At 39.4% G+C, this 23,074-nt stretch overlaps 1 long non-coding RNA gene across 1 annotated transcript in view; it reads left to right on the top strand.

Annotated features, from left to right (window-relative positions):
- The window catches only part of LOC140625430 (uncharacterized), a 76,728-nt gene that overhangs the window by 28,164 nt on the left and 25,490 nt on the right, over window positions 1–23,074 (top strand). The window lies entirely within an intron of this gene.

Genomic DNA, 23,074 nt, shown 5'->3' with positions numbered 1-23,074 from the left:
ATTCCATCTTTCTGAACTTTTCTTTTCTTTTTTTTTTTCCTGGATATTCCATGCTCTTTCATGCCCACATACCTTTGTTCGGGCAGTTCCCTCAGCCTGGAATGTTCTAATCTTCCACACAGCTAATTTCTCTTTCCAGGTCTATTTCTCTTTCTCTGTCAAAGCTGACTTCTCCTGTCAGCTCTGCCAGGAACCTCTCAGGCTGAGTCTAACGCTCCTCCTTTGGATTACGTGATGCTTTTGCTCTATTCTCTTTTTTCCCCTATGCTCCTCTTGACCTTTGTAATTCTATGTGGATATCTTTGCTTCTTCTCTGGTCTGCAGCATAATGGTAAGATTCTTTCTGGTTCATTTTTATTTTTTTAAGGTTTCGTTTATTTATTTGAGAGAGAGATGGAGAGAAAGGGAGTGCAGAAGGGAAAGGAAGAGGGAGAGAGAGTCCCAAGCAGACTCTGCACCTAGTGTGGAGCTCAAGCCCATGACCCTGAGATCATGACCTGAGTCTGATGCTGAACTGTGCTACCCAGAAGCCGCATCATTTTTATTTCCCCACCCTCTGGCAGAATGACTTACCTACGTAGGCACTTAACAACTATTTCTGGAAGAAAGGAAAGAAGGTGAATGGGTGATAGGCAGGAAATGATCCTGGCAATATCACCGAAGACCCCATATCCATGCTAATGATCAAGGACTCGATTTTATAGGAGATGGAGAACCACTGAAGCTGTTTACATAAAGAAGCAAGGGGGGCAAGTCAGTATTCAGGAAGGATAACTGGCAGCACTGCGTGGCTGGACTGGGGGATCGGCAGACCAGTTGGCTGATGCTCATTGCAGTTACCCTGGTATGAGTTAGCTCAGCCCTGAGCTGACACAGGACAATGAGCACAAGGAACCACTGGGGGTTAAATTATCAAAACCTTATGATCGGGGTTCTTTTTTATTTTCCCCTGAATCTGCTTTAAAGACCTTGCCTGACATGGACTTCACTATTTCGGCAAATTCTTTCCCACCCATCATTTATTATTTTTAAATTGTGATACAACACACATAAAGGGCATTGATCTTAAATACACAATTCAATGCATTTTATATATTTACACAGCAGTAACCATCGCCCTGATCATGAGAGAGTACATTCTAGCACATCAGAGGACTCCTCATGTCTCCTCCTGTCAATATCACTCCCCAAAATGAGCTATTCTGACTTTTCTCACTATCAATGAGTTCTGCTTGTTCTTTACTTTTATGTGCAGTAGTTACTCCTTTGTTGTCTGCCTTCCATGTTGTTGCACGTGACTATAGTTCATTAATTTTCACTGATGCATAATATTCCATTTTGTGAATACATCAAAAGCTTTTAATCTATTCTGTTGATGGATGTTTGGGTTATTTCCAGTTTGAGACTTATTATGAATGAAATTTCATTATTTTAATATCTTAAATTGTTCCATGAGACCTACTCTGGCTATAAAAGGCAGTTTATATATTGGAAAAAAAAAAAAAGTCTTAGATTTGGAGTCCAGCCCTGGCTCTGACAGTTATTAGCTTTATAACATTGGCAATTTGCTTCACAACTCTGTCTCAATTTTATTTTCTGCAAAATTGGAGTAACTCTCTGAATTCAGTTGATTTGAAAAACCAGGCTGGGCCAGACCTCATAAAGGGGATGGATGTGTGCATGAGATATCAGGAGATGAATCTGATTCACTCACTATTGTGGCTGCTGAGGCTGGCACGCATTAGACGCCCCCAATTATTGAATTAGTAAATGAAAGTTAATAATAGTTGGCAATTTCACCTTTAGTCTTCCCTGTCTAAACAAAAAGCCTTTCCTGTAGACTTTTGAGTCATATAGCAAACCATTATAGGACTCATGGGTAAGTGATTAAGATATTCATAATACACAGACCTGTTTTAGAGGCTTCTACATTTATTTTAGCTGGAATTTGCAATGTGGCCGTTGCTCTATTTTTACTGTTTTCTTGGTCATTGTTTCCTTAACGTGACATTCTGCAAATAGAGGAACTGTTGACAGGCTTTGTGCCCTGTGGAGCAGGCTCACCGCTGACTCATGATTGAGAGCAGATGTTCCTTCTCCGTTTCTTTGCCTTTAAGGACCTGTTCAATCTCCATTCGACCAAATGCACTTAGCTCTTCTTACTCCCTGTAAATACTAATAATATTTACCTAACATAGGAGTTGATTTAATATTAGCTGCTTTGCGATCATGTCTTTCAGAGATACACTGTTACTGCTATTTTTGCTTAGAAGCTTCTGGGTAAGGCCTCTGTTATTGGTCATGTACATAGCGAGAAAACAACTATTATGAGTCAACAACTCAATCAACCCATTGTTTTGGCTATGTGGCGCCGAAGCGATTGGTTTGGGTCCTGTCGAAAAATTGACAGTTTTTTGTTTGTTTGAGGAGGAAGCTCACTCTGAATGCAACTAATTTTTATACATTGTATTAGCTAAAAGAGGGATATTTATGGAGGCAAACAATGAAAATTTGTTAATTTTGGATACTCTTTCCTCCATCTCTTAATTTGGGCCTCTAATACGACTTCTAAGAAATACGGTCTAAGGAACTGTGAAGCTAATGAATGGTTAGAGGGGCATTCAGCTCTCTACTAAGCACCAGACTCTTCTCTCCAGATGCCAGCTGGGCAGCCCCCCTTTGGATGTGCCCTAGGACGTAAAAATTCAGCCCATCAAAAACAAGCTCTTGTCTTTTTTCCATACTTGTTCCATCCATTTTCCTCTTCTTGGGGACTGACAACAGTTAGTTATACAATCTCGAGAGTCCTCTCTTCTATCCCCCACCCAACTATACCCCTGGGAGCCACACTGACCCGTCACTCAGTTCTGCGGCCCCAACCTCTATACCCGCCTTATCTGTTCCCTTGTCTCTAGCTCCCCTTCCACTGTAATAACTCAGTCCTTAGCAATATTCTCCTGGGTTATTGTCGTTTGGTTTCTCTACTTCCAACATCAACCCCCTCCTGCTTTTCCCATGTTTTTTTCAAAGTGGTTTTACTAAAAACAATATTAAGTAATGCCATCCCTCTTTAAAATCTTCCACTGTCTTTTGGATGCCTTCTGAAACAATTTAATGACTCCTTTGTTGGCATGGAAGGTCTCTTTGCATGAGGCGGCCCTGGCTTGGTGTTCTAGACTCGGCCCCACGCCTCTCTGATACAGGTATGTCACTTCAGTAATAACAAACTTCCTCAATTGTGCCATGCAGTTGCTGTTTTGTGTGATTGTGTTTTGTTTTTCCTTTTAATACTTACACAACTTATATATGATTGCATTCTCATCATACAAGATCCAAGCATCCTAAACTATACAAGGCACAATATATAAAATCTTTTTTTTTAAGATTTTATTTATTTATTCATGAGAAACACACAGAGAAAGAGAGAGAGGCAGAGACATAGGCAGAGGGAGAAACAGGCTCCATCCAGGGAGCCCGATGTGGGATTCGATCCTGGGACTCCAGGATCGTGCCCTGGGCCAAAGGCAGGCACTAAACCACTAAGCCACCCAGGGATCCCCACGATATGTATCTTATTCCTCTCTACTGCACTGCCTTTCCCCAGCACCTCTGTATCTACACATGCTCCCCTCTTTCTCTCTGAGGCTGTCCTTCCATATCTTCTTGAAGACACCCTCCCAACCTCCCATAGTCAAGTGGAACACTGGCTGCTCTGAGACGCCCCTTTCTAAAATAAGTGTGCCTTTCTAGACTTTCATTTTAGCCTTTAGAATCCTGATTAGTAGCATTTACACTTGTCCTATAATTATTGATCTCCTTGTCTTTCTCCCCAGCTAGAAGGTAGCTCCTCAACGGAAGGGAAAGTTGTTTTATTTGACTTCGTGCCCCAAAATCATGCTCAGTAAATGTTTGTTGAAAGAATGAATGAGCAAATTGTTTAACTTGTCATAGGGTGCTTTTGAAGTATGAGGCAGGAAATAGCCACAGAGAAAAGGACTTTTGAGTAATGGAAAACAATCTTCTCTGCACTGATAAGCTCAGAACATTTTCTTTCTAACTTGAAGTCATTGAAATATAAAAACCTTTTCCATAGCAGAAGTGCAGAACAGGAGGCATTTACAGGGATTTACAGGATGTCAGGCCGTAGTGGGTATTCGGTGTGGATTAATGAACTAGTAACTTGGAAAAAAAGATTTGAAACAACAAATTCTTTAATTATATGTATGATGGCTTCTATGTAGGTAGCTTATATATCAAGGCTTAAACTCTGAGGCTTGCATATGGAGAGTCTGATTGTCCTTTAATGAGAATATCGCATTAAATGCCAGATGCAATCAGTTTGGCTTAGACTGGTGTGGGACGCTAGGGATCAGACACATCAAGAAAGCAAGGCCTAGGGGCAGCCCTGGAAAGCAGTATAAGCCCTCCCGCCTGTGAGTTTTCACAACAACCTCAAATCACTCTGGTAAACAGTACAGTCAGGAGATGCTCACTTGTGATTATTCTTTGTAAGCTGCTGAACCCATTTATGTTTAAGTTGACTTGGTTATATGTGCACAACTCATTCCGGAGTGTGAAGCTATATTTCTTTGGTTGTTCTGATCAGGTTTCAAGTCAATGAAATCCAAAACTATTATCAGAATGGAATCTGAAGCAAATAGGTGTAAATCATATTGCTCTGCTGGTAATCTGATTGGGTAAGGGCAACTGACTAGTTCCAGCACAGGCCCGTTTCATGCCTTTATAGTACACAGTTAAAAATGAAAAGTTACAATAATAAAATGCTATCTGTTTCTACATGCCAGTGGTCTTTTATTTTCAAGGTATATTATTTTTTCTAACTGACCTAAATCAGCTGATTATATATAATGTATTAATATATTATAATGTCCTTAGGGGGAAAAAAAAAGAGTGCAGAAACAAGAAGTCCTGGGAAGAAGTGATCCACAGGCTGGGATGGATTGTTACATGGATTTCATTAAAATTAGGGCCAGGGAGGGTACCTGAGTGGCTCGGTCAGTGAAGCATCCTGCTTGATTTCAGCTCAGGTCATGATCTCAGGGTCAAGATAGAGACTGCCCCTGACTCCACGCTGGGTGATAGATTCTCTATCTCTCCCTCTGCCCTTCAGCCTGCTATCCTGCTCATGTTCTCTCCATCTCTCTCCATTCTCTCTCAAAACAAAACAAAACAAAACAAAAAAAAACAAAAGCAAAAAACCATAGAGCCAGGGCTGGCTCCTGGGGCAGAGGCATCAAACAAGATTGGACAATGGTAACAATGATGTTTCACAAACAAGTTAGAACCAGAAAACTTTTTAGAGTCCTAAATGCAGTGTAGTGGCTACTAAGGCCAGGTAAATATCCAGAGATCAATGACCGTGAGAGAACTTAATGGATAAATATAAATATTGCCTAAATTACCTGCGCGTTTAGTCTTGGAGCGTGCTATTTTCAAAGCACATGCACTGAAAATTGAATACAAGTTAATCAACTGCAATGAAAATGTATTAACAAGATGAAATTATTGAAATGCAGCATAAATGATGTAGTCCACTGACTGGTGACAGACACATGAGAAATGTAAATGTGAAGCCTGTGCAAATGGAAGCATCTGAGATTGCTTTCCAAGTGGAAGAAGTAGCCTCCATATGTTTGCCTTCCCATCTCCTTTCCTTCCCTCCAGGCCTTAAGTTGGTGTCAGTTTTTCTTTATGTTCCCAGACCCAGGGAAATAATTTTCCTCACAGGCATCAGGAGGCCGACTCCAATGTACCCCTCCCACTCTCTGTATCAGCTGGCCTCTCAGGACTCTGACTCAACTGACCATTTCAACTTGAATATTTCTCTTCTCTTGTCTTATCTGAGGTCATTCCTTGTTGTTTTCTTCATTCTTTGGTTTTCTTTGGTCGTTTTCTCAACTACTCATTTCTAGTCCCTTGTCGGCTTCTTTCCCTCAGACCAGCCCTTGTGTTTTCATGTGTCCTGGCCTTGTTATCAGCCCTCTTCCACTGTCACCCTACAGGCTGGCTGAGAACTTAGCCATTTCCAAGGTGTGAGCCATCAGTCACAGAGAAGTGACACACAGAACCCTGTCTTTTGCCCCTACCTCCTCCTCTGTTCTTTTCTGACTCTTCTGTCCCCTCTCAGATTCTCTACAGGGGCACTTCATTGTCTCCTTTCAGTGGAAGCATTTTCTCCAGCCAAATTCTTCTCTTTCTTATTCATTTCCCAGCAGAAATAGCTCTTTACTCTGTGTAGTTGCATAAGTAAGCCAACTTGTGTTCATCTTTGATTCTTCATTCTCTTCATTCCACCCACCATACTAAAGTGTTCACCAAGTTCTATTTCACATTCTAAGGCCTTCTCCTCTTCCTCGTCCTCTTCCCCCTCCTCCTCCTCCTCCTTCTTCTTCTTCTTCTTCTTCTTCTTCTTCTCCTTCTCCTTCTCCTTCTCCTTCTCCTTCTCCTTCTCCTTCTCCTTCTCCTTCTTCTTCTTCTTCTTCTTCTTCTTCTTCTTCTTCTTCTTCAAGATTTTATTTATTATTTCACAGAGAGAGAGAGTGAGAGAGCACAAGCAGGGGGAGAGGCAGAGGGGGAAACAGGCTTCTTGCTGAGTAGGGACATGGGCTCTATCCCAGGACCCTCAGGGATCAGGACCTGAGCCGAAGGCAGCCGCTTAATCGACTGAGCCACCTAGGTGCCCTAAGGCTTTCTTCTTAAATCCATCCGCTCTTGAAGTGCCTGAGTGGCTCAGTTGGTTAAGGCTGGGACCCTTGATTTCAATTCAGGTCATGATCTCAGGGTCAGCAGATCGAGCCCGGTGTCTGGCTCTGTGCTAAGTGTGGAGCCTGCTTAAGATTCTCTCTCCTTCTCCCTCTGCCCCTGCCCCACCCTCCTGCATGTGTGCTCATTCTCTCTCTCTTAAAAGAAAAAAAAAAATGAATCTCCTCTTTATCTCCTTGTCAGTATTTTGGCTTACACCTGCATCTTCTCTCACCTTCCCTAATTTCTGCAGGTCACTCAGAATTACCACCTCCTTTGTGATTTTCTTTCTTCTCTCTCTTCCTCTCTCTCATTCATCCTTCATCCTTTGTCCGTAGTAATTCTGCAGAAATGCAATTAGGATCACATCCTTCTCCAGATTTAAATGTTTATGTGGTTCCCATTCACTCTGTAGGTTAAAATCCAAACCACTCGGCTGGACAACACCAGACAATAACCATGCACCTCTAATTGTCCCCAATCCCACCTTACTACACACGTTACTACTCCCTGCCCCTGTCCCTCCTCAACCACTGCCACAGCACATTTCTCCTCTTGTACGTCTCCCTCTGTCACGTTGCTTTTCCATCCATTCTCTACCTGGTGACCTCTTCTTCTCCCTCTAAAATACAATTCAAGTACATCCTCCTTTAAGAAAACTTTCCTGTGGGTAACTCTTATCTTGGCTGTCTCATGATCTTATGCACATGCTCCCATCATAACACTTACCAGACAGACGGCATTGTGACCATCTGTTTACCCACCCGTTTTTCCCATTAGGCAGAGATCTTACCATTTTTTTCAGATATGACACATTTCACAGATGACATTCAATAGTGCAACACATTTCAACCGGTATTCCCCACAAGGTGGCTATAACTTCACCATTTTTTTTTCTCTCTCCCAGTCAGGAAAGCATATTATAATAGGAGTGATAGTAACAGATGATAATGACCTTGGATCTGTCTGTCTACGCATACGTATGGACTTATTTATATTTCAAATGTCATTTAGAGCTCTCATGCTGGAGTCAGACTGCCTAGGTTTAAAATCCTGGTTTCTCCAATTACTACCCAAAACCCAAAATGAATTATTTAACCTTGATAAGCCCCAGTTTCTTTCTCTGTTAAGCAAGAATTATCATAGTATAAAGGACTCGAGTAGATTAAAAAAAAAAAAGTTAAATGAACTAATTCACATATGGCAGTGTGTATGTGAAGTGTTCCCAGTAAATCTTCTCTATTAGTATTAGTATTATTATTACTACCACTCAATATGAGTTGATCGATTACTCCTGCAGTGGATCATAGTAACTCTTATTTTCCTGGCCCAGAATCTGACTTCACATGAGTGCTTTTGTGAAGAGACAGAAATAGTTATCCCTGAGACTTCTCTGAACTTCAGTTACTCATGAAATTGGAAAAATTATGCCCACGACATTAGGCAATATAGAAAAATAGCACCACTTGGAGCATCAAAGACATATCGTTCATACAGTAGGCACTCACATGCTCCGTTCCTTCCCCTGGCCAAATCTGCCAGCCAGGGGTCAAGGAAAGGGCAGAGCTCTTCAGATTTCCTGAGGCAGAACTGTGTGTGGAGGCTATGATGAAATCAGCTTTGTTCGGCTTCACAAAGAGAAAAGTAGGTCACCAGAAGAAGGTCCATCAACTTGAACACTGAAGAGAAAGAAACATGCCTGATGATTGGAAAGGAAATTCTTTAAGTGTGAATTGCTCCGAGTACAATATAAACCTTGTCAGTTATGGGATTCCAGCTGTTGTTTTATTGCCTTTAATTTCCCATTAGTGGCTCAATGTCTGGGAAAGGTATCCGGCCTCCAGGAGAGGAACTGAGGTCGGAACTGTTGTTCCTGTCTCTGCCAACATTTTGAATAGTGTTTAAATGAAGCCATTCAAAAGATCATCTTCTTCTAGAAGGAGAGTTTGTGACTAAAATAAGCTCTTTAAGTGCCCTCTTTCCCTCTCTAATCTCTCTTCCTCTGTTTCACCTCCTACCCTCACCAGGAGAAGAGAAGCTGAGATAATACAACAGAGTCATTACAATGTAGTACCAAGCAGGTGGGTGTTCCTACCCGGGAGGCAGGTCTTGCAGTGTTTGGGTAGTGGAGGGTAGGCTTTATCATCTGATTTTATCTGTTCTGCTCCATGGATTAAATGCCTTGTAAGTGCAGTGCATATTGCCAACCCATTGGGGTTGGGTGCACACTTAGTCTAGCACTTACCCAACAGATTACTGGGTGGGATTCAGTTATGTTTACTGGCCCCTGAGGGTAAGAGATTCCTTTAGTAAGCATTATGAAGCCAACCAGGGTCTAGACTTCATCTTAGCTGTAGAGGGAAGAATAATGAAATAATAATAATAAGAAGAATGAAAACTAGCATAGATAGATAGATAGATAGATAGATAGATAGATAGATAGATATTTTTGGACCCATAGTTAAATATTTTTAATTTATGTCATCACATAAATTCTCACAGTATCAAAGTGGGGCATATCACTACATCCTCTTGAGATCAGGATTCGAAGATTCTGAGAAGTGGAGAGCATATAAGCTATAAGTGGAAGAGAGAACTTGAACCCACATTTAATTAAATCACTTTTTTTTTTACATCGTGCTTTTGCATTCATCCAACTTTTCCTTTAGAAAGAGGGAAGTAGATTTCTTTCCTTCTAACACTAAGAACTTGTGCTGCAGCGGAAACTGAGGTAGTAACAGGAAGAGCTATACCCTGTTCCTGACTTTTACTTTGCTGGGTCTTCAAATCTGAATTTTCCACTACCAAGTGTGTGTGTCCAGAGGCAGTCATTTCTGGAGCCTTGTAGGAGCAAGGATTCCTTTTTATTTGTACCCTCCAAAGACATTACGATTTCCATAGAAAAGATCCAAAGACTCTCTGTCTTCCTCAAATGCCTGATTTTCAAATCTGACTGTGGGGTTTCTGAGGGTCAGGTAATGAAATACAGGTGCATTCCTCTGACAACCAGAATGTGAAGGTTACAAACATTTGGTTAGAATATTCAGCACTTATAAATGCTAACCTTGTAATAGCGGCGTTCTTATTATTCCAAACCCAAGAGTCAGGATTTCCTGGTCCAGAGCACTAATACGAGCCATATTTTTTCTGTTTAACCACAGACACGATGGTCACCTTAAAAGGCCTGAGGGTTAAATCAATTGCCGTAGGTTGATAAAACATGTACATAAAAACACACAACAGCAGTTAATACCTAAAAGGCTAAATGAATTCCACGAACATTTTTGTTAGAATCTGTGGTTAAAAAGCAATCACTTTGTCAGCTTCTGGTCATGGCTTATGATTGAGAGAAGCAATCAGCAACTATTAGTTGGGGGATATTGTTTTCTATTAAACAATGCATGAATATTGTTTATCTTGTAGATACCACTTGTCCCTGCTTAACTCTACGCATTTCAACTATTTCCAGTTAATGGATGGGTTATTGTGGTGTTTCGTTTTTAATCTTGCAATTTATACTAATGACATTCCCATTATAAACTCATTCCCCAGCTGGCTTTAAAAAATAATATACAAACAGTTACATTTCTGGCAATATTTTCCCCATACCATTACAGAGCAGATATCAAAAGTCAAAATACTGCAATATTTTAGAGATTACTGTCACGTATGGCTCCCATAGCAGAGTTGAGGCAGATGGTGGTACAGAAGGGGTGGGAGACCTCGCCTCCCATGTTCTCAAAAAGCAGAACGAAGCAGACATGACTCTGCCAAAGCCTTGCAATATTTGGCCCCAAATAAAGTTGGACCTTGTCCTTCTGTTTCTCCATCCTTTTCCCACCTTCTGTGTGGAAACCGTGTCTGTCTCAGTCACCATGCTGTTGTGTACACTCTGCCAACACAGGCATGTGTGCATGGCCCAAATCATAGAATCCAGGCATGGGATGAACCACTATGGCTTTCTTTCTCTACACGTCAGAGCAGAAGTGATTGACAGCACCTCGAGATTAGGGCTTAGGGATTTTTTTCCAGGATGGAACTCTGAAATTCTACTCACCAGTAATTTTTGCCAATTGAGCTGAGAATTTTCTTTTATGTCTACGAGATAGGTGATTACTGAGTTATATAAAAATTAACTGATAAAAATTAATTGATTCATCCAAATGGTTGGCTCCTGTGGTGCCAATCATCCTGAGAGAAGAGTTTTAGGGGCATGATAAAACTTCTATTATCAGCTCTAAACCTTGATTTGCTTAAAATAAAGTCTCTATCCTAATGATAGTCATTGATACCTTCATACCTATAATCAAGACACAGCATTTAATGATAGCAAGCTTCATGGTGTGTGAGCCTTAGAACTGAAATATGTAGAGAAACTTTAATTTGTCATGTTTTAGTGACATTGTCCTGGCAGCAAGAATTAGCCTGTGTTTTGCCTTTTGTTAATTTTATGCTTTTGCTTCTTTTCAAAAACTCAAAGCATGGATAGTTTGACATTTTTCACTTAATTCTGTCATTTTGGACAGCCAGTTTGGGTAAGATGTACAGGTTCCTTAGTCCTTTGACTATAATTAAGGAGTGATGGAGAAGTGAACAACAGCCATGCTTAACTCTCCTTTGGCAAAATTTTGAAATCATTGAAAAGTACATGACCTCAGTCCTTTTCCTCATTGTGTCCCTTTTCTTCTACATTTTTCTCCTTTACTCCTCAGTAATGCCATGTTCATTATGTATTTCATCCCTATGGAAATTTATTCTTAAGATGCTGTCCACATCGAACTTGAGTTATACATTTTTCACTTGGTTTATTTTAAATCAAAGTCAATGTATCACCTCTCTTGGGAGAATTGCATTTTGTTCCTTATCTATAAATATTAAGAGAGAAGCTTTGAACATTGATTTAGAATCAGCAAATGAAGAACCATAACAAATCTTTAAAATGTCTGGTACATTCTTACAATTCATTTATTCATTTGTTTTCATTCTTTTAAAAATATTTTTGAATGTCTATATGCTCTCAGTGCTATAGCAGGTGTTAGAAATCAATAAGATATAGTTCTTTCTGAAAGTGATTTACCCTAACAATCTAGTAAATAAGGAAGTAACTTAAATAATGTAACGGAAGTAAAGAATTATAATGCAAAGGTACTGTCTTTATAGGGTGTGATGCTGATGAAAAAGAGAGGACTCTAGTGTATCTGATGAAATAAGTCAGACAAGGCTTTATGAAGGGAGTTATATTTAAGCAAAGTGCTAAAGGAAGTGTATGTGTGTGCCAGGGAAGCAGAGCGGAAAAAGCATTCAAGGCAAAAGTGTTGGACGGATGAGGGAGAAAGGGTGTTCTAGGGATAGAAAAGCCACAGCAGCATGAGGTAGTATTACACACTCACAGATCTGCAAGAAATTCACACCCTTGGCATATGAAGGGCACAGAAAAGGTTTTGGCAAATGATGCAGCTGGAAAGAAGTTAGGGGCCATTTATGATACATGGTGTTGTTTACTCTGGATTTATTTATGACCTTTGTGCAACCCTAGAAATATCCATTTGATGATGGCTGTTATGGTGGGTATTTTTGTTTTATTGTAGTTCAGACATAATGACATTTTCATTTTCCTGGTCTACCATGGCAAGAAGCTGGAGCTCCTTGTGGCCAATGCATGGGAAACCACTGAAGGACCTTAGACAGAGATGGGGTGTGACCAGAATTGCTTTCTCAGCAGCAAGATGGATAACAGATTGGATAGAACAAGGCTGGTGGCACAGAGCATCAATTGTACATACTTGAAATATCCTGCCCAACAGAGGCTGGATACAGTCAGTAATAATAAGGTTGTTTGAGATCTTGAGTAAATAGAATTAACTGGATTTGGTCACCAATTGAATGCGGGACACGAAGAAACAGTTCAGAGGAAATTCCAGGTTTCCGGTGACGATGATTGGCATTTCAATGACACAGAGAACACAGCAGGAGGAAAAATTCTGTGGGAAAAGATGAGCTAAGCTGAGGGCATGTTGAATTAGGGGGATGAGTAAGATATCCCAGGCAATCACTTTGTAGACATTCCATTACAGGGATCTGGCGCTCCGGAGACGAGCTCAGGCCAGAGACACAAAATGCGGAAGTTAACCAGCATCCAAGTGTCAAGTTATTGCACAGGACTGGTTACCCAACAAGCATTTAAAGGGCCAATGAGAAGAGAAGAGGGCCAATGTTGAAACACTGTCTAATGCAGACACTTAAGGAGAGAGAAGAATTATCACCAGAAGAGATTGAGAAGGATTAGTCAATGGTGTGGAAGGAGAACTAAGGCGGGGAAAGGAAGAACTCTAGAAGATTCAGAAGAGAGACTAGAAACTATGAAATTGTTAAATCAGAGTTGTAATGCACAGGGGAAAACTTATGTAGAAATAGAGTAAGAAAAGGCGGTGGCGGGAGGGAGGGTGGGGTCAGCAAAAACAGACTTTCTTCTTTATTGGCTTTATTCACTGAAAGTGCAGGAAGGATGCATATGTTGAAGGGACCATGACAGGAAGGGGTTGCCTGAGCAAGGATGGAGAGGCTAGAAGGGACACAATCATATTTGGATTTGGGACTTGGTGTGTTGAAAGAAAGTGTCAAGAGATGTAGTCAGCATCCAGGGAATGCTAAGGAGCTTGAACTTAATCTTAGAGGCAACATCAAAGCACTTTAGGCAGGGCAGAGATAATTCCAGGGTTGTGTTTTAGAAAGAACATTCTGACAGCTGTATAGAAAAAGGTTGGATTTGAGCCAGCCCAGGAAAGGAGATCAGTCAAGAGGTTGGTGAAATCCTGGCCAGAGACAATGAGGACCTTCAGGAGGGTATGCAAAGTGGGCACCAACCCTCTGACCACAGTCAGAGATTTTGCTATCTGTCTTTGATAGAATGTTTCTCTTCATTGGATCCTCGTGTTCCTAAAATAGCCACCCGCGTGAGCAACCAACCACTTGTCTAAGAGAGCTCAGAAGGTGACTCTCCACTGTGGCAGCTTTGTATGATGATCCTTAGCCTTCCAGGGGACATTTCTATTTTCCACTTCCCTAAGGCTATGACTCAAGTCTTGAAGGAGGGCTGTGGTTCCAGAGGCAGAACTTTAACTCAGCTCCAGGAGTTCATCTATGTCTGAGCCCCCTGGAGGCCTGTGGTACACAGCATCTAGACCCAAAAGACAGGTTCTGTCTTTCCCCCATCCTTCACATAAGAGAATTACTGACAGGTGTCCTGCATCCTCCTTCCTTCTCCAGTCATGGGTTCAAACAGGTGACCTGTATTTAAGGCAGTGGTTTCCAACTAAGGACAGTTTCCTGTACCCTAGGGACATTTGGCAATGTCTGGAAACATTATAATTATCACCTCTAGGAGGAGGGGGGTGACTCACTACTGGCATTTCTGAGTAGAGGCCAGGGGTGCTGCTAAATATCCTATGATGCACAGGATAAACCCCTACCCCTTCAAAAACAAAGAATTATCTACCCTCCAAAGTCATTAGTGCTTTAGATTTTGCTTTAAAGGACTAGGGTATTCTTTTCTTAAGGATAAGTTTGTTTTGTTTTTTGTTGTTTTGTTTTGTTTCACCACCTATTATAAAAATATGCTTTTCAGGCTGTCTATTTCCACCCATGCATGCATCTCCTACAAAGTGAAATGGAAGATTTAATAAATTGTTTGCTTATGTCAAAGCAAAATTCTAAAAGAATTTTTACTCAATTGCTTATCTAATCTTTTTTAATGGTTTAAACTATGCCTATACATGCTAAAATCCCCACTATAGTTGCATCTTGGGCCATGCATAGATTAAAAATGAAATCATGAAGGTAGGTTATCTTATCAGATTTTGACCAAAAATATTTTCAAGTACCCTGTAAACTTTTTGACTATGTACTCAAACTCTGCTGAATCATAGAAGGTAAATATTCCCTCTTGGAATAGAATCTAAAAAGCAAATGTCCCAACCTTTGTCTTTGTCCATTGAAATTTAGGCAATAGGTATGGGACACTATCTTTAAAAATAGCCATTATCCAACAGTTTCTCCCAAAAATATTATCTTCACTTCTTTTTATTTACTGAGGAAAAGACTGTATGTTACAATCTTCTCTTCTAAGATATTTTGAGAAAAGAACAAATTCTGATAAAATGCAATAGATCTGGTAAAAGGTAGGAGACAATTCACACATCTCACAATTGACTAAAAATGTGCTAGGTTTATATAGGAAATATGATCTGCCTTCTTAGAAAAACTTCACTTAATTTTTACCTCATTCTTACTTCTATTTTTTCCACTTATTATTTACAATGTTAAAAACAAAGTTCTAAGAAAATACTGCACTTATCATCAACAAAAGATATATCAACAGATATTTAAGCATCTAACAATTCAAGCAAATGGTTAAAAAGAAAAAAGGGATTCTCTGAGTTAGGCGTCTACACTGAAATAAGCTAACTCCTTTGGAATTGCTCATGGAGAGCAATCAGTCACATGGGGAGCCTAGAAATGGATTCTGGGTTGCAGTCAGCTGTGTCCAACCACTTGGCAGGATGTTGATCAGAACTCCTTTTTTAAAATGTATCTAAACCTGATTTTAAATTTCATCTCACAATTTCTAGAAGGGCACACTACTGGCACCATATTTTTTCCTTTTGACCTTGAGGAGGATTACCAACGAAAGGCAAATCCTACAAAGTACAAAAATTCAGTTCTTCTAGGGTTATCATTTTTTTTAAAATAAAGTAAAAATCCGGTATTATTGTAGAGAAACCTGTTACTGTTTTTTGTTTTAGAACACATTTTTAATCTTTGCTGGTTATAGAAATTCAAAATAAGGGGCCATTAATCATTTGCTTTATTAAGTACCCTATTCTCTGAGTTTCTATCATCATATACCTATCTGTCATTGCATTTATCATGTTGAATTTGAATTATCCTTTATGTGACTATCTCTCCCAGGAGAGTATAGAACCTTGAACTAAGGAGTCCTTTTATTGTCTTATTTTTTATTCCCAACATCTAGTCCAACTATAAAAAAATGAATGAATGAATGAATGAATGAATGAATGGAATCGGATAAGTGAGTGGATGGCAATGGACCACTGAGAGGGTACATGGAGAAGAGGTTGAAAGCAGTATTAACTTGGATCCAGAGGCACCTGAAACATAGATTATTAATAGTTTTCAATCTATAAAAAATAAACAGCCTCAGGGCAAATGATGCTTAGGAAATTCTGAGTTTATTTTTTATGAACTGAAGGACTCAGAGCTTGTACTATGCCCGTGTGCATTGTGAAATTTTGGTAAAGAATAGAGTGTATATCATTTGACTATGTTTGTTAGTTGACTATGGAGCACCTAGTATCTTTTCTGAAAGTAATATTCAGGGAAACACATTTTGGAAAATCGCTAGCTTACAGCCAAAGGTCTTTGGTGCATCATATTTAAAAGGAAGTTAGAGAGCCATTTATGAGAAAGAAAAGAAGGAAATGGAAATTTGGTAGGGAGATTTTTGGAATATTATCTTCAGAGTAAGTAGTATGGATTTCTGAAAAAGAAAGGTTTTTTTAGAGAACTGGGAAATGGGTTGAGTTCATTGTCATAGCAAAGGGAAAAAAAAAACTAAAACAAAACAAAACAAAACAAAAACAAAAAACCACCCCCCCCCAAAAAAAAACAAAAAACAAACCCCCCAAAACAATGTAAAAAGATTTAGAGTGGAGTTCCCAAGCTAACCTACAGGCAAATTATCCAATTGTACCCATTTTCACCATTTTAACTTCTTCACAGTTATATGTGAAGATGGATTTAACTACTTTTGTGTTGCTTAATCAATGCCCTAAATAATATCTGTACTCTCGCAAATGTTCCCGCTGTGCAATCAGCACCCAAGGCTCTTCGCCTCATTCCATTCCTGCCACAGGAGTCCTTGCTGGCCTTCCAACATGCAGAACACACTCACGTCTGCCATCTTTCCCTTGTGTCTGGAGAACTCTTCCTTAAATACTCTCCTGACGTTGCTCTTCCAAATGGGTACCTCCTCAAGGATTCCTCTTCTATCTAAAATATCCTGCAGCTGCTCCTTTTGATCTTTATTTTTCTTCATAATGCTTACCACTGCCTGGCATGTTGCTTACTTGTACGTGGTTCATTTTCCTTCACTGGAACGTAACCTTAGTAAGGCCCCAGGAGTTAAAGATATAATGGTGAAGAGAGATGATCCTTGCCCTCAGGGAACTGCCGGACTCAGGTGAATTTAGGTCTCTCTCTCCTCTGCTCCCAATGGAGAGTTCTTAGCACCTTTGGAACTAAGAAAACCAAGAATGATGGAGTCATACTAAATCTTCTCCAAATTTGCCAAAGGTGTGAGAAAAATCCTGGTCACAAAGCTTTTCACAATGTTATTGTGAGCTTAATGCGATGATGTGTCTGGACCAGCTCTTTGTAAAAGCTGAAATGCTGTAGAATCACATATCATTACTAGTGTTTAACCAGCACTTACTTTTCATTTAAGCTTCTATTTCTGATCCAAATTAACAACAAAAAAAGCACCCATCTTTCAAATGAATAAATTGTCCCTAGGCATAAATTTAGTACATTTAGAAACACATTAGCAATTTCAGGTCCACCAACTTCTAGAATTCTAATGCAGGAGGGGACCTTAGAGATCACCTAGTGCAACCCCCTCATTTTCGTATTTATGCTTATGGCACTAATTATGACAATCCATTGCAACGAACTGTGATTGAGAGGCACTAACAGACCCAGAGGAGTGCTCCATGTATTTGGCCTTTAATTGGTGGTTACAACTCAATTTTGGCATAAGAGATATTTTTTCTTTTCTTCCTTTTACCCCCTTTCTATAAACACATAACCTTGGTCTTTATTATAAAGAGTGAGATAAGTAGTTCTATCTTATAAATTGGTTGAATTTGTCTTTCTTTGCTGAAGTACATTTTGCTATTTGAAGGAAAATAATCTGGATTGAAAATTGCTCCTTCCAATGTTCTGAACCATTCCGATGTCAATATTTGGTGTCAAAATTCAATGGGCTTCATAATCTAGTTGAATATCAAATGGAAAATAGTGCAATGATCCCACCAGAGAAAGACGAATGTATTCTTGTATTAAAATGCATTTCAAGAACTGGTACAGTGGTCTTCTTATCGAGCCACTTCAAAAGTGAACTTGTAGAATTATGTGCAGGCTTTTGTTTGTGATGCCAAAGGCTTTAAGAAATCTTTATGCTATTCTTATAAATCCACTGACAATTTTAAAAAAATCCATTACCATAATTAATAGTCCATTATCATGGAAATGGTCATGTAAAAGAGTAAAGAGTCATCTTGTTTTTTGAAGTTTTTTTAGGGGGTGGGGGTAAGGAGAGAACTTGTCCCCTTTTCAAACCTTTCTATTCTTGATCAAGAATAGTTTCTTTAATGAAATTCAAGATGGCTGCAATAGTGTTTTAGCCAAAATTGTCACACAAAATTTGCAGGCTTGACCTACGTTTTTGTTATAATTGTTTTAACAAAGTTTCATGATACATTGACAAGAGCAAAATTAATAGATTGAACGTATTAGGAACAGCAAAATAATACTCTTTACTTGGATATAAACTATATTGTATGTTGTAGTTAATATATATTTGTATATACTATACTCTTTTTTTTAAAAGATGTTATTTACTTCTTTGAGAGAGAAAGAGAGTGAGAGAGAGAGAGACAGAGAGCAGGCATGCACACAAGCAGCAGGGAGGGGCAGAGGGAGAGGGAGAAGCAGGCTCCTCCCTAAGCAGGAGCCTGACTCAGGGCTCGATCCCAGGATCCTGAGGATCATGACCTGAGCCAAAGGCAGATGCTTAACCTACTGAGACACGAGGCATCACATATTTATATCCCATCTTAAACCTCTTAATACTATGCCCTCATACTATATACTCTCAAAAATTGTACTATATTTAAATGGCTTTTTAATTCCTCAATTCCCAACATCTGGTTTAACTAACTCTTCTACATGTGTTCACTCATCACTTTGGGACTGTAGACATAGACTAGGCTGTTTACCAAATGGATTTTCAGGCAAAGCTCCATTGGTAGAATCGAGTGAGGATAACAATACTCACGCATCATACCAGCGTATGACTAATAACTCCAAGCAATAAACTGCTTTAGATAGAGATCTGTGTTTAGTAATAAAAATATAATCATAAAAGTGTAACTCGCACCGGAGTTTCTGTCCTGCCAAGCCAAGTTACCATCAGCAAACATGTTAATGCTTGACAGCATATTTCAGCACCTTGATGTCAGAAAATAAGGAAATGCCAATTTTATTCAGAACTCAACAGATTCCACCTACTTAGGCATCTCCCAACTTGTGGGCTGAATGCAATTTTAAAATTCTGATTGCTCAATAACTGATAATCATCTTTTAGAGATTGTGTCTCTTTTTTAAGAGGCAAGCAGTAATTTGTAGTAAAAGTGGTTCTTAAAATGAAATGTTTCTAATGTCTTGTAGTTTTTTAATACCCTGTAACTTTTTTTAACAAGGATATTTTAAGGCAGATTCATTCGTTTCTTTCTCATTCCCTATGTTGTACCTTATCCCACATGTCAAGACAAATGTTTCCTATCATCAAGACTACTTTATTTTTTTTTTATGATTTTTCTTTAGTCATTCATTTCACAGACATGTGTTGTGTTTCTTTATTCAGACAGGCAACCCTGTATTAGGAGCTAAGGATACAAAACTGAATGAAACAGAGTCCCTCCCCACCAGGAGCATACAGAGTGGCAGGGTGGGCTTCACATAAGTAGATACTCAATAATATAATTGAGTTATGAACAAAAACAGTGAAAATTCAGATAATAGGGCAACTCACAGCAGAGGAAGAAACACCTATAAAGAAAAACATTAAAAAAAAAAGAAAAACATTAGCTTTAAATCTAGAGAAGAAATAGAAATTTTCCCAAAAATAAGACAGAAAAATCTACGTTTGATATGGAGAATAGCGCAACTAATGCACAGAATGGCTTGTGAAGGGACATTCATGTCTAAGAAATGATGCAAAGTTGAGAGCACCTGGTCTGGAGAGGCCAGTTAGGAATGATGCAGGGGGAAATAGGTGGACAATATTTGAATGGGCTTCTTATAGGCAATGACAAGGCATTTGGGTTTTATCCCAATAACATAAAATATTACATGGAATTAAAATACTAATTTAGACTTAAAAGAGGGTCTCCTGGCTTTTCACCTGTCCTGGCTTTTCATCAGCATTCTGGTTGGCTTCACTGACATCACCTGCATATCCAAGAAGTGCTTTAACACCAGAATTGCACAGTAGTGGAGAACAGTCTGAGCACAAGACTATAATGCAGATTCATGAGTTTACCCTGAATGGCAGCATCCAAGAGATGCTCACACCAAGCCCCAGAGAGTAGGTCCACAAAGGGATCAATATCCAGAGCAAGGCTGGAGGATTGATTTTGGAACTTTAGGACCAAATCATGAAGCATATCTCTGTGGCTGTGGCCATGGTCCTACACATGGGTAGAGGAGGTAGGTGGCTGCGTGTTGAAATTTAAGACACGTTAAAATAAATAAGTGGCCCAAGGTATCTAACAGCTACCATTGGAGCCATCCCGCTGGGGAAGGCATTGTCCCCTGAAATTGCCATTAAAACCCAAGCACGGGCCCAGAAGCTATTCTATGGACATTTTAAGTGTCAATAGTTCTGGCTTCCTGAAGGACACCATGTGTTCAATGACTTCTCAATTTGAAGGAGATAGTAAGTAAACTGGGACCTGAAATAGTGTATCTTCCACCCCAGCTAAAATAAGAGAAAAGTGGAAAGTTAGAAGGAGGCAGAATGAGAGACTAGATAGGATTAGGGACAGCTGTAGAAGGGCTTTGGTTTCTCCTGACCTACCTATTATACCACTATTCTGAAGGCTTAAAAGCCTGCTCCACTAAAAGTCATGGAAACTGAAAGGGAAAACAAAAACTAAAAATAAATAAATAAATAAATAAATAAACAAACAAAAAAACACTGTGGCTGCCTAGTTACAGGTGTCTGTGTACTACCAGGCGTTATATTTGAGTTGAGTCCTCTTCTGAGACAGAGAATCCTCAGCCCTCTCTAGATTCTTGCTATTTGGTTCAGGTGCCATCAGTCTTCTGACATCACCTTGGTTCTACTTGTCTCCCTGGAGTGGAAACATCTTTCTTATATGAACCTAATAACGTATATCCCTGAATTTAGACTGACTTTGCAGTTGCCTCCTTCTCCAATGTCCTAGAGAATTCCAGGGTCCCAAACAGAGTGGACTAGTCCTTGGCATCTTTTATTATGTGCTGGTTGTGTGTCTGACAACTGTCATTAGCCAGAAAGCAGCCTGACCTTTACCTTAGTGGTGACCTCTTCGCATCTTAAACTCATCTGTGCTGTTCATGCCTCTAATTGCTTAAGACAGAGTCCTCCTCCTCTCCTATACCAAAGACCCTTGTACCCTTCTTTCTACCTGATAAGCTGCTGCTTTGTATTCGAAAACTCCTCCTTTGTTTTACTTGCATGTACAGAGCATTAAGTACTGACCTCATTAACTAATCAAGTATTTGATCCCAATTATTCCATCCATTAATTCCCCTGAAGTGTATGCGAGTGAGCAGGATTGGGGGGTGTGTGTAGTAGGAGTGTTCCAAAGCCCCATCATCACCTTACTTATTAACACACATGAACTAAAGTAGTAATTATTATAAATAGATAATATTTACTGGATACTTACTGGTGTCAAGCATGTATATGTGTTTTACATTTTACAGTTTTAGCTTTGAACATAACATCACAGCCAGGACCATAGAGCAAGTTGGGGCTAGTACTCCACATTTTCTAGGTAAACTGGGAGTTTAAAAAGTGCATTCTCAATAAAACAAAAAGGTACACGAGCTCTGATGAGCCAGAGGGTGAAGCTTTTGAGCAATGTTATAAAATAAGCATTTTTCTTCAGCATTTCTTTCTTAAAACAGCAAAGTTGGAATATAAAGACAAATTTCTTAAGCCTCCTAGAAAGCTTAGTATCTAAGGAATGTGAAAAGAAGCATATCTCCAACCTGTGCTTTCTTTTTTTTTTTTTTTTTAAAGATTTTATTTATTTATTTATTTGATGAGAGAGAGAGAGAGAGAGCACAGCAGGGGCAGAGGGAGAAGATGCAAGGCTCCGTCCCAGGACCCCGGGGATCACAACCTGAGCCAAAGGCAGATGCTTAGCCACCTGAACCACCCACGTGCCCTCAACCTGTGCTTTGACCCACTTTTCAGGATAATAACCTAGAGATTGTTCCTTAGCTCCTGCCCCACAAAAATGCGGTGAGGGATTCTTCATTATCATTTCCACAATTCGTCAATATCCTATTTTCAATTCTCCCATAGAGAAGGAATTTCTGGCCAGTAGAAAAGAATATGAAAGAGCTCTCTGTATATTATATTCCACTAAATACCCATGATTTCATAAGAAAGCACTCAATTTAAACAGCCGTCCTCCAGGCTCTGATCAGGATATTTCCTCTCAAAACTCAACAGTCTCTTTTCTTTTTCACAGAGAAGTGCCAACTCTTAGACACAACAGCCTGTTTTCAGAAATTCAGAGGATTTCCTGAGTGACACGACATCAAATCTGTAATACGTGATCTTGCCAAAGTAGTGTTTTGGTTTGTCCTCAGAACCCACGTTATGTTTTAGATCATTATCAGCAAGCACATTACTAAAGATCTCTGAAGAGTTAAAAAAAGAATCATATAATATTGTAGACAATGTTGACATATTTTCCTTTGTATATCTTTAACCGTATTTAGAATAACCATAGAGCTAAGGCTTTTGCTAATTGTCTTTATTGGGGAGCAATTCAAATATTCTTGTTACCTTAATGATATTCTTTTATTAGAGAGAAATTTTAAAGAGACTCATATCATAGAATGTCCAAGTGTATAAATATTTGAGACTTCAGAAAGCTATTACTCTGTAAATATGTCATTATTCCGATGATTTCTACTTTCTTTATCTGAACGGTTGAAATGTAGACTCCACCTTAACAACGCTTATTGGATAGCTATATCTACCAATTTGGTATTCTCTTTTTGCTATTTACCCCTTTCCATTAATGCAACTTTTAATGCCTGGTGCCTCCACCTCATGAAGAGCCCCTTAGTGCATGTCTTAGGGTGGATTGTTATTAAAATGTAATGACTAACAACCCCCAAATCACAGGGGCTTAAAATGACAAAGGTTTATTTCTCACTCATACTACAC

This window comes from Canis lupus, chromosome 36, assembly GCF_048164855.1.
Source record: "Canis lupus baileyi chromosome 36, mCanLup2.hap1, whole genome shotgun sequence".
Taxonomy (NCBI): Eukaryota; Metazoa; Chordata; class Mammalia; order Carnivora; family Canidae; genus Canis; species Canis lupus.
The sequence above is the reverse complement of the archived record's forward strand: the minus strand, read 5'-3'. Positions and strand labels throughout refer to the sequence as shown.